At 45.2% G+C, this 12,418-nt stretch overlaps 1 protein-coding gene across 4 annotated transcripts in view; it reads right to left on the bottom strand.

Moving 5' to 3' along the window:
- LOC145347598 (volume-regulated anion channel subunit LRRC8D-like) overlaps positions 1-561 on the bottom strand; it is a 104,632-nt gene extending 104,071 nt beyond the window's left edge. For 3 of the 4 annotated variants that reach the window (XM_080195193.1, XM_080195192.1, XM_080195190.1), the window contains exon 1: positions 432-561. The gene's annotated coding sequence lies outside the window, so the exon portion shown is untranslated. Of the gene's footprint in view, positions 1-278; positions 327-431 lie in introns of those variants that run through there. The other variant, XM_080195191.1, reaches the window with a different exon arrangement.
- Positions 562-12,418: the final 11,857 nt, after the last annotated feature.

Below are 12,418 nucleotides of genomic sequence, written 5' to 3'. Positions count from 1 at the left end.
TCCACTCCCTCCCCACACCAACAGCCCCCTCTCCCTCCCCACACTAACAGCCCCCCCTCCCTCCCCACACTAACAGCCCCCCCTCCCTCCCCACACCAACAGCCCCCTCTCCCTCCCCTCACTAACAGCCCTCCTCCACTCTCTCCCCACACCAACAGCCCTCCTCTCCCTCCCCCTCTTCCCAATCTCTTCCACAGACTTCCACTGTCCCTGCTGAGCTGAGACCCCCCACACCTGCCTAAACACATACACTGGAGCCGCTATGGAGGCAGCTGTACCTCTGGATAAGACTGCCCACAGCTTGCCTCTTTGATGCTGCACTGGAGCCGCAATGGAGAGATGGTTGGATGCTTTTTTTTCCCCCCCTCTTTCTCTGCCGTCATCTCCCTCCCTCTCTCTCTCTCTGTCGTTTTGAAGCCTGTGCTACTTACCGGGGGTGCTGAGTGGCCGGCCAGTTGCCCCCCTCCTGCCCTCAGTCGGCAGCCTCCCGCTCTCCTCTCTGTGTGAGAGGGAGTGGAGTGAGAGTGAGCCGCGTCTCCAGCCGGAGCGGAGCGCTTCCCTCCAGTGAGAGGAGGAGGAGGCGGGCAAGCCGGGCGCATTCTCCCCCTTTTGCGGCCAGGATCCTTTCGCTTCCTTGCTGCCTTTGTGGCCCCACTTTAGTTCAGAGTCTCACCCACCCCCGAAATAAAATACAAAAATGCCATTGCCGACACCAATAAAGAGTGTAAAATATGAAATACACAATCTTTAGTGACAAAGAGCTTGTTACAACACAGCTGGAGTAGTGAGACAGCTATAGTGCATCTTCCAACACTGCTCACTGCATTATTACACACATTTTAAAGGCTTTTATTTTTAATTTGAGGTGAATTCTGTGTTTTTTTTGTGTGGGAATTATTTAATTACCCTTTTATTTCCCCTCACGTCCCAAGTGCTACTTTGTGTGTTTTTTTTATTGAGACTCAGGCTGAGTGCTGGGGTTGGCTGACAGGCGCGGTTTGACTAGTCAGAACCTGTTTCAGTCGGAGCCGGCCGGCTGCTGCCACGTTTGGTGTAATCCCAGAGAGAGCGAGAAAGGCGGTGACTACAGCAGCATGTCCCTGTGTGGCAGGCACTGAGTCAGTGGCCAGGGTCGCGGGAAAGGGGACAATGTGCAAACATTCTCAATATTTTTCAAACTTTATATCAATTCAAACAAGCATCACAAAAATAAAAGCTTTTCAAATCCATTAATAAAGTTTCCAAATGCAATTAAGCTTTCATTCTCTCTCACCTCCCTCCACACACACTATACATTTTCTACGGCCAATATTTTTCAAATATCCAAGTTTACATAAATTAAAATAAGCCAAAAACTTTGCAAGTAAATTAAGAGTTTCCAATTTCAATGAATCAATCTTTCCAAGTCTCTCCCTCTTCCACCCACACACACTTATGGTTGGGAGATAATAACAAGGTATCTTTGACCACCCTTTGTACACTGAGGCTCAACTTGCTGAGGGTGAACGCTGCTGTCACTCTGGGTGTGTGTGTGTGTGTGTCTTTTTCCACCCCCTCTCTCCCTCCCGGGGTATTTACATTGGCCACTTTTCCGGGAGATGTTTTGGAAAGGGCAAGTGAATCCTGAACGTAAATGCAACCTTTCCCTTTAAGAATGAACAGGGCAGAGGGTTGGAGGGGGGGTGTGATGGGGGGAAGGGGGAGTGTGATGGAGGGTGGGGGGGGGAAGGGGGAGTGTGATGGAGGGTGGGGGGGGGAAGGGGGAGTGTGATGGAGGGTGGGTGGGGGAAGGGGGAGTGTGATGGAGGGTGGGGGGGGGAAGGGGGAGTGTGATGGAGGGTGGGGGGGGGGAAGGGGGAGTGTGATGGAGGGTGGGGGGGGGGGAAGGGGGAGTGTGATGGAGGGTGGGGGGGGGGGAAGGGGGAGTGTGATGGAGGGTGGGGGGGGGAAGGGGGAGTGTGATGGAGGGTGGGGGGGAGGTGAGAAATAAACACAGCGGAGTAAGGGGGAGGTGGAGAGGCACAGAGCGGGGTAAGGGGGGCGGGGGTCTAGACGCAGGATGTGGGTGGGGACAGGAGGACTACTTTGTTCCGGACAGATTGGTGATACTGTTTGACAGACTTGTGCAGGTTCCTGTTGAAACTATGGTCGATGCATTTGGACTCTTTTCATGACCCGATTGCTTATTTAAATAACACCCGCCTCCCTATATAGAGTCGCAGCAATAAAACATCGCCTATAGTCCTAATTGTTTCAATTTAGTAAAGAAGTCAAGGAAAGCACCGCAGGATAAAGTACAGAGAAACTGTTTTGAACTTTCGGGATAATACAGAATAAAAATGTATGCTCGTTATGGGTTTTTCTGGGCTAAACGCAGACAGGAAACTAGAAATTAATTCAACAGTTAAACCCGAACCAATGCAGGTGTTGCTGTAGACACACACTGGAACCACACGCCTGTAAATAACAAGGGTATTGCTCTTTTAGTATAAAAGTTTTTCCTTTTTTTGCAGAAAAACATCTTGACATCAATGGGAGACAAACAAGCCTATTTTCTCATTTGTCTAATTGATATATTCTATTGACCTATTTCCTCCAAACCGTTGTCTGGCACACCTGAGTAAATACAACTATACAAATCCTCTGACTAACCTGGGTACTGTTCATGAGTGTTGCTGTACGGATCTAGCAGGGATTCCCCTGTCACAAGGGAAACACTTTACCAAAAAAAACACACACACACACAACGCCAGATGTAATCCAACGTGTGGCCTTATAAAACGCACAACATCCACGGATTAACCCTCCAACTTTTCAATGCGGTTTGTGTTTAATTTCTCTACCTCCAGAGGGCCCTGGACGAAATTCAATGGCAGGACCGGTGGCAAAAGTTCCTCAGTCAGCTGTTTGTAACCGGAATCAGGCTCCAGAAATCCCGATCGGAGTACAAGTGAGGCTGAAACTGTAGGCTCCAGGTTCACTCCACGGGGCCCTTCATTGGTTTACACATGATTTATTTATTAGCTTCACAAACAGGCTTACATTAACACTGCAACATAGTTACTGTGCAAATTCCTTAGTCCCCACAATCCAATGTCTGTTGAGGTAGTCTGAGGGAGAATTTAGCACAGCCAATGCATCTTATCAGCCCGTCTTTCGGACTGTGGGAGGAAACCAGAGCACCGGGAGGAAAGCCAGGCAGACACATGGAGAACGTGCAGACCCCACACAGACAGTGACCCAAGCAGGGAATGGAACTTGGGTCCCTGGTGCTGTGAGGCAGCAGTGCTATCCACTATGTCACATTTATGAATTGACATCTGTAGCCACCACATACTGTTACTGGGCAGCACAGTGGTTAGCACTGCTGCCTCACAGCACCTGGAACCCGTGTTCAATTCCTGGTTTGGGTCATTGTGTGGAGTTTGCACATTCTCCCCATGTCTGCGTGGATTGATTGGCCATGCTAAATTAGCTCTATTGTTAGGGGATTAGCAGAGTAAATATGTGGGGTTACAGAAATTAGGGCCTTAGTGGGATTGAGGTTGGTGCAGACTCAATGGGCTAAATGGCCTCCTCCTGTACTGTTAGGATTCTATGATTCCACATGTCTAGGGTTTTTTTCTCTCTCACGCACACACACTGGTTATGTGGCTTAGCAATGTGAACCTTGGTTTTCCTTTCCCCAGCACCTTAATCAGAAATCTGAAAAAATAATTACCACAGTTACTCTGACTAATAACAAGGGGGTGGAAGGAATACAGCAACTGCACTGCTGCAAAGTGGAATGAAGTTACTATTCTTGGCTGGAAGAAATTTTAAAACTAGTATTTGAAAGTGGGACTATTCACTGTGTTACTAATGCTCCCCACCCCCCACTCTCACACATTGCATTTGACACATGTTAGGCTAAGGTTTCATGGACCCTGTCTGGTATCTTTCCTGACTGTCTATTTAATGTATCATGTTTAATGTCATGTATCAGCCTAGACAGTGAGAGTTGCCAAGCTATTTGAGATGAGGACATCATGACCAAGACTGATATTGTTCACCTCACTCTATCATGCTTTCCACGCTGTGTCCTTAGATAGTGATCAGCAGTGGTAAGTCAGCCTGATGTTTTCTTCCCCGAGCAACCCAGAGATGCCAAGGCTAAATGTGCTATCAGAAAATTACTATAAGGAAAGATTGAGTAGCCTATGGAGTGACAGAATAGAGATCTTTAAAATGATGAAGCAGTTCGTTAGGATGGATGTTGTGGGTATCGCTGGCTGGCCAGCATTTATTGCCCATCCCTAGTTGCCTGAGGATAGTTAAGAGTCAACCACATTGTTGTAGCTCTGGAGTCATGTGTAGACCAGATCGGGTAAGGATGGCAGACTTTCTTCCCTAAAGGACATTAATGAACCAGATGGGTTTTTCCAACAATCGACAATGGTTTAATGGTTATTAGTAAATTCTTAATTCCAGCTTTTTTTAATTGAATTAGAATTCCACCATCTGCTTTGACAAAGGGTCATCTGGACTCAAAACATCAGCTCTTTTTCCTCCTTACAGATTCTGCCAGACCTGCTGAGATTTTTCAGTGTTTTCTCTTTTGGTTTCTGCCGTGGTGGGATTTGAACTCGGATCCCCAGAATATTAGCTAAGATATTTCTATCATGGGGGGACAGGGCTTTAAAGTTCACTTTCTTAAATATACAAACATACAAATTAGGTGCAGGAGTACGCCACTCAGCCCTTGAGATAAGATAAGATCATGGCTGATCTGACCACGGCCTCAACACCACATTCCAACTCCCTCTGATTACCTTTGAATTTAAGCTGGTTGCTAATAAATCCAAAATAAACTGTGGGGTAACTTCTTTTATCTTGGGTGTGTTTAGAATATGGAATTTCTACTATCACATGGAGTGGCTGAGGCAAATAGCACAGACTTGTAAGTGGTGCCTTGACAAATATATGAATAAGATGGGAATAGAGGGATATGGTCCTAGGAAGGATAGGGGATTTTAATTCAGACGGACAGCATTGTCAGTGCAAGCTTGGAGGGCGGAAAGACCTGTTCCTATGCTGTAATTTTCTTTGTTCTTTGTTCTTAGATGAGGGCGGCTCGGTGGCAGTGTGGTTAGCACAGCTGCCTCACAGTGTCAGGGACCTGAGTTCAATTCCCAGTCTGGGCCACTGCCTGTGTGGTGTTTGTATGTTCCTCCCATGTCTTCGTGGATTTCCTCCGGGTGCTCTGGTTTCTCCCACGGTCTGAAAGATGTGCTGGTTAGGTGTATTGGCCGTGCTACATTCTCCGGCAGTGTACTTGAACAAGCGCCAGAGTGTGGTGACTAGGTAAGTTCATTAAATGTTAATGTAAGCCTACTTATGACACTAATAAATAAACTTAAATTACATTAGATTGGAAACTAGTTAGATATGGGCAAGAGGAAGGGTCGGATCAGACAATGTAATGTGAGAAGCAGTTAATGTGAAGTGTAAAAACTGACATAGACCATTTAGACAAACAGTCTGTTCCTGCAATTCTATCATTTATGAAATTAGATAATGTTATCAGGTATTTACAACACAGAACCAGACCACTTTGTTCAACAGTGTAGAGGATCAGAAGGACCTTAGGTCCGCAGGAGTCTTAAATCGGCCTTGCAGGTAGAGGATGTGGTTAAGAAGGTGTATGATGTACTGGCCTTCATCAATTGAGGGATTGAGTTTAGGAGTCGGGGATAATGCTGCAGCTTTATAAGACCCTAGTCAGACCCCACTTGGAACACTGTGCTCAGTTCTGGTCGCCTCATTACAGGAAGGATGTGGAAGCTATTGAAAGGGTGCAGTGGAGATTCACAAGGATGTTGCCTGAATTGAGTGGCATGCCTTATGAGGATAGGCTGAGGGAGCTCAGTCCTTTTTCCTTAGAGACACGAAGGGTGAGAGGTGATCTGATAGAAGTGTATAATATGTTGAGACATATAGATCGGGTGGATTCGCAGAGGCTTTTTCCAAGGGTTGGAATGGTTGCTATGAGAGGACACAGGTTTAAGGTACTGGGGATTAGGTACAAAGGAGACATCAGGGGTAAGTTTTTCTCTCAGAGGGTGGTGGGTGAGTGGAATTGGCTGCCATTGGTGGTGGACGCGTGGTATACTCTGCACTTCCCTTAATGAATGTGGCTCCAACAACAGTCAAGAAGCTCAACACCATCTAAGACAAAACAGCCCATTTGATTGGCACCCAATCCACCACCATAAACATTCACTCCCTCCACCATTATAGCAAAGCAACAAGCATTCTTTTACAACACTTTCCAAATCCACAATTTCTACTACCTAAAAGAACATCAGAATGCCACCACTACAAGTCCCTGTGCAAGTCACACACCATTGTGACTTGGCACTATATCACTGTTCCTTCATTGTCTCTGGATCAAAATCCTGGAATCGTCCTCTTACCAGACAGCAGTGTGGATGTGCCTACACCACATGAACTGCTGTGGTTCAAGTAATTAACTCATTACCACATTCTGAATCACAATTATGAATGGGCAAACAATGCTGCCCTTGCCAGTGATATCCAGATGCATAGAATAATAGAATGCCTACAGTGCAGAAGAGGCCATTTGTTGCATTGAGACTGCACCGATTCTCTGAAAGAGTATTCCTCCTAGGCTCTCCATTCCACCCTATTCCTATAATCCTGACCAATCCACCTCCCCACACGTCTTTCAACTATGGGAGAGAATCAGAGCACTGGGAGGAAACCTACGCAGATGTGGGGAGAACTCTGCACGGACAGTCACCCAAGACCAGAATCAAATCCAGGTCCCTGGCACTATGGAACAGCAGTACTAACAACTGTGTCATCATTGTCACCCCATAGAGGCACCCAATAGAGGAATAAAAGATGTACGGGTTAGGTGGATTGGCCATGCTAAATTGTCCTTTAGTGTCCCAAGATGTGTAGGTTAAGGGGATCAGCAGGGTAAATATGTGGGGTTATTGGGATAGGACCAGGAGGGTGGGCATAGCTAAGATGCTCTGTTGGAGAGTCGGTGAACACACAATGGGCTGAATGGACTCCTTCTGCACTGTAGAGATTCTATGAGAATCACTTTATCACCATTCTTTTAGTACTTTCTCCATCCAATGCTTATCTAACTTGCCCTCGTATGTTATTTGCATCAACAATTCTGCATGGTAGTATGTTCCATCTTACACTCTGAGTAAAAAATGGTATTTCCTGAAAGCCTTCTTGGATTTATTAGTGACTGTCATGTCTGTTACAGGCCAACTTTTATCTAATGAGGAAGTTTGCAAATGACACATCCATTTTACTATTCTAAAGCAACTTAACAGTATTCTGTCTGCTGCCCATCCGACTCAGATTAGTAACATACAGAGAATCAAACTCCTGGACCTTCTGGGCCGTATTTGGATTTGATTTGATTCATTATTGTTACATGTATTTGATACAGTGAAAAGTATTGTTTCTTGCCTGTTGAACAGACAAAGCATACTGTTCATTGAGTTCACAGAGGAGAAGGAAAGGAAAGGTATGCAGGACGTAGTGTTCAGTCATACTAGGGCGTAGAGAAAGATCAGCTTAATATAAGGTAGGTCCCTTCAATATGGTTCTGTTATAGTCCTTGTCAACAGAATCATCACAGACACACTAACTACAGAACATACTGGAAGATCCGGAGTACAATTTGTTTCCTTACTTTATGCTTAGAGGTCAGAAAAACATAGACCATAAGATCATAAGACATAGGAGCAGAATTAGGCCACTTGGCCCATCGAGTCTGTTCCACCATTCAATCATGGCTGATATTTTTCTCATCCCTATTCTCCTGCTTTTTCCCCATAACCCCTAATTCCCTTGCTAATCAAGAACCTATCTATCTCTGTCTTAAAGACACTCAGTGACCTGGCCTCCACAGCCTTCTGCGGCAAAGAGTTCCACAGATTCACCACTCTCTGGTTGAAGAAATTCCTCATCTCTGTTCTAAAGGATCGTCCCTGTAGCCTGAGGTTGTGCTCTCTGGTTCTAGTTTTTCCTACTAGTGGAAACATCCTCTCCATGTCCACTCTATCCAAGCCTCGCAGTATCCTGTAAGTTTTGATAAGATCCCCACCTCATCCTTTAAACTCCAATGAATACAGACCCAGAGTCCTCAACTGTCCCTCATACGATAAGCTCTTAATTCCAGGGATCATTCTTGTGAACCTTCTCTGGATCCGTTCCAAGGCCAGCGCATCCTTCCTTACAATGGGGCCCAAGACTGCTCACAATACTCCAAATGGAATGTGATCAGAGCCTTATACACCCCTGCTCTTGTATTCTAGCCCACTCAACATGAACGCTAACACTGCATTTGCCATCCTAACTTCCTGAACCTGCACGTTAACCTTAAAAAGAATCTTGAACAATGACTCCCAGTCCCTTTGTGTTTCTGATTTCCTAAGCATTTTCTCATTTAGAAAATAGTCTATGCCTCCAATCCTCCTTCCAAAGTGCATAACCCCACACTTTTCCACATTGTATTCCATCTGCCACTTCTTTGCCCACTCTCCTAACCTGACTAGTCCTTCTGCAGTCCCCCTGCTTCCTCAATACTACCTATCCCTCTGCATATCTTTGTACCATCTGCAAACTTAGCAACAATGCCTTTAGTTCCTTCCTCCAAATCGCTAATGTATATTATGAAAAGTTGTGGTCCCAGCACTGACCCCTGAGTCACACCACTAGTCACCAGCTGCCATCCTGAAAAATACCCCTTTATGCTCACTCTCTGCCTTCTGCCAGTCAGCCAATCCTCTTTCCATGCCAGGATCCTACCCTTAACACCATGGGCACTTAACTTATTTATCAGTCTCCTATGTGGCACCTTGTCAAAGACCTTTTGGAAATCTAAAAAAATCACATCCACCGGTTCTCCTTTATCTAACTTCCTTGTTACCTCCTCAAAGAACTCTAACAGGTTTGAGGACATGACCTCCCCTTAACAGAGCTACGCTGACTCCGTCCTATTTTGTCTTGCACTTCCAAGTACTCGGTGATCTCATCTTTAATCATGGATTCTAAAATCTTGCCAATGACCAAAGTCAGACTCACTGGCCTATAATTTCCCATCTGCTGCCTCCCTCCCTTCTTAAACAGTGGTGCTACATTAGCTACTTTCCAGTCCTGTGGTCCCTTCCTGCCTCCACTGTTTGAGATCTTAAGATTTTGAAAAGATTTGATAGGGTAGATAGAGAACTTGTTTCTGCAGGTGGGGGAATCTGAGATAAAGGTTCATGGTAATAAAAGCAGGGGTAGGCCAGACAGGAAGCTGGGAACCACTTGGCCACATGAAAGGTTAGTAGAAGTGTGGCACATTGGCAGGGGATTTGTCCATTCTACAATTAACTGGACAACATATTCCAAATCATGTAATTCAGAAATACCATATTGTGCATTGACTTGCATTGGGTGCCTATTTAATTCCGATGTTGATTGTATCTCCTCCATTCTTAATGCCCAGTGATTTCTGAAAGATCACCCCAATGCCACCACAATTTCCTCAGGTATCTCTTTTAGAACCCTGGGGTGTAGTTCATCCAGTCCAGTTGATTTATCCACCTTCAGACCTTTCAGTTCCCTCAGAACCTTCTCCTTACAGATGGCCACTACACTCACCTGTGCCCCCTAACTCTCCTGGAGCTCTGGCATCCCACTGGTGTCTTCCACCATGAAGACTGATGCAAAGTAATATTTAGTTCCTCTGCCATTGCTTTGTTTCCTATTATTACTTCTCCTGCCTTATTTTCCTGTGGTCCAATGTCTATTTTTGGTTCTCTCTTACCTTTTATATTTTGAAAAAAAAACTCTTCCTATCTTCTTTTATACTACGAGCAAGCTTACATTCATATTTCATCTTCTCCCCCTTTATTGCTTCTTTAGTTGTCCTCTGCTCGCTTTTAAAGGATTCCCAATCCTCTGCCTTCCCACTAATCCTCGCCACTTTGTATGCTTTCTCTTTTGCTTTTATGCTGTCCTTGACTTCCCTTGTCAGCCATGGATGCCTCGTCCTCCCCTTAGCATGTTTCCTCCTCATGTACATGTACCAAATGTAATGTAAAAAAATTTATTTTGATTAAATTTGAAGTGCTGAAAAATGTTTTCCCCAGCCTTGAAAATTCCTCTTGTTCCTAGAAACAGATCAAATTACCCACTGGACATTAGAAATGAAGGTGACACAACCAACATCGGAATTAAATAGGCACCCAATGCAAGTCAACACACAACATAGTATTTCTGAATTATATGGATCTGGAATATGTTGTCCAGTTAATAGTAGAATGGACAAATCTCCTGCCAATGAGCCACACTTCTACCACACTTTATGTGGCTAAATGGTTCCTAGTTTCCTGTCTGGCCTACCCCTGATTTTATGACCATGCCTCTTTGTCTCAGATTCCCCCACCTGCAGAAACAAATTCTCTATCCATCCCATCAATTCTTTTCAAAATCCTAAAATCTTAAACAAATCAGACATTAACCTTCTATATTCAAGAGAATACAAGCCCATAAATTCTCCTCATTAGCTTTCCTTTCCTTCCCCCCTGTGTACTCTAGGAATGGTATGTCTTGTCTGTACCTTTTTTCCTATTCATTCGTGGGACATGGGTGTCGCTGGCTGACCAGCATTTATTGCCCATTCCAGTTGCCCTTGAGAAGGTGATGTTGAGCTGCCTTCTTGAATCACTGCAGTCCACGTGCTGTGGGTTGACCCTCAATGCCGTTAGGGAGAGAATTTCAGGATCTTGACCCAGTGACTGCGAAGGAATGGTGATATATTTCCAAGTCAGGATGGTGAATGGCTTGGAGGGGAACTTGCAGGTGGTGGTGTTCCCATGTATCGGCTGCCCTTGTCCTTTTAGATGCAAGTGGTTGTGGGTTTGGAAGGTGCTGCCTAAAACCTTAGGTGAATTTCTGCAGTGCATCTTATAGATAGTACACACTCCTGCTACTGAGAGTTGGTGATGGGAGGGATGATTTATTAAACGATGATGGAGTGGGTATTTATGGTTGTGGTGCCACTCAAGCGGGCTGCTTTGTCCTGGATGGTATCAAGCTTCTTGAGCGTTGTTGGAGCTGCACTCTTCCAGGCAAGTGAGGAGGAGTTCCATCACACTCCTAACTTGTGCCTTGTAGATGGTGGACAGACTTTGGAGAGTCAGGAGGTGAGTTACTCACTGCAGTATTCCTAGCCTCTGACCTGCTCCTGTAGCCATTATATTTTTTGTGGTGAGTCCAGTTGAGTTTCTGGTCAATGGTAACCACAAGAATTTTGACAGTGGGGAGATTCAGTGATGGTTACATTTGTGTGGTGTGAATGTTATTTCCACTTGTCAGCCCAAGCCTGGATATTGTCCAGATTTTGTTGCATTTGAACATGGACTGGTTCAATATCTGACAAGTAGCGAGTGGCGCTGAGCATTGTGCAATCACTGGCAAACATCCCCACTTCCGATCTTATGATTGAGGGAAGGTCATTGATGAAGCAGCTAAAGATGATTGGGCCTAGGACACTCCCTGAGGGACTTCTGCAGAGATACCCTGAAGCTGGGATGACTGACCCTCCACAACCACAACCACCTCTCTGTGTATGACTGCAACCAGTGGAGAGTTTGCCCCCGATACCCATTGATTCCAGTTTCGCTAGGGCTCCTTGATGCCGCACTTGGTCGAATGCAGCCTTGATTCCCACAGCTGTCACTCACACCTCACCTCTGGAATTCAGCTCTTTTGTCCATGTTTGAACCAAGGCTGTAATGAGGTCCGGAGCTGAGTGATCCTGGCGAAACCTAAACTAGCCATCACTGAGCAGGTTATTGCTGTATAGCACGCAAGAAACAATACTTTTCACTGCATCCCGATACGTGTGACAATAATAAATCAAATCAAATCAAATCAGATCAAAGAGGCACATTATCCTCAGTTCTAGCCACCTGGCAAGCAAATACGTTCACGACAATTAAAACCAAACTTTAATATATTCCTTTCTGATTTTTATTTTTCTGCATGTGTGATCTGTCACATGTACAATACCACTGAGTATTATCTCAGTCTACATCAGAGGGAGATTCCCTTTATTGCATCAATTTTCTCTTGACTTCATTTCAAAATGGAACCTTTGAATGAGCAGGTGGGCTTTCCTGTCTCCCATCTTGCCAACATCTCTCAAACCAGAATGATCGAACGACATAGAATCATAGAATTCCTACATTGCAGAATGAGGCCATTCAGCCCATTGAGTCTGCATTGACAACAATCCCATCTCACCCTTATCTCCGTAACCCCACATATTTACTCCACTAATCCATCTAACCTATGCATCCCGGGACACTTTAGCATGGCCGATGCACCTAAT

This window comes from Carcharhinus amblyrhynchos, chromosome 9, assembly GCF_965287045.1.
Source record: "Carcharhinus amblyrhynchos chromosome 9, sCarAmb.v2.hapA, whole genome shotgun sequence".
In the NCBI taxonomy this organism is placed as follows: Eukaryota; Metazoa; Chordata; class Chondrichthyes; order Carcharhiniformes; family Carcharhinidae; genus Carcharhinus; species Carcharhinus amblyrhynchos.
This window is presented reverse-complemented; position numbering and strand designations above follow the sequence as displayed.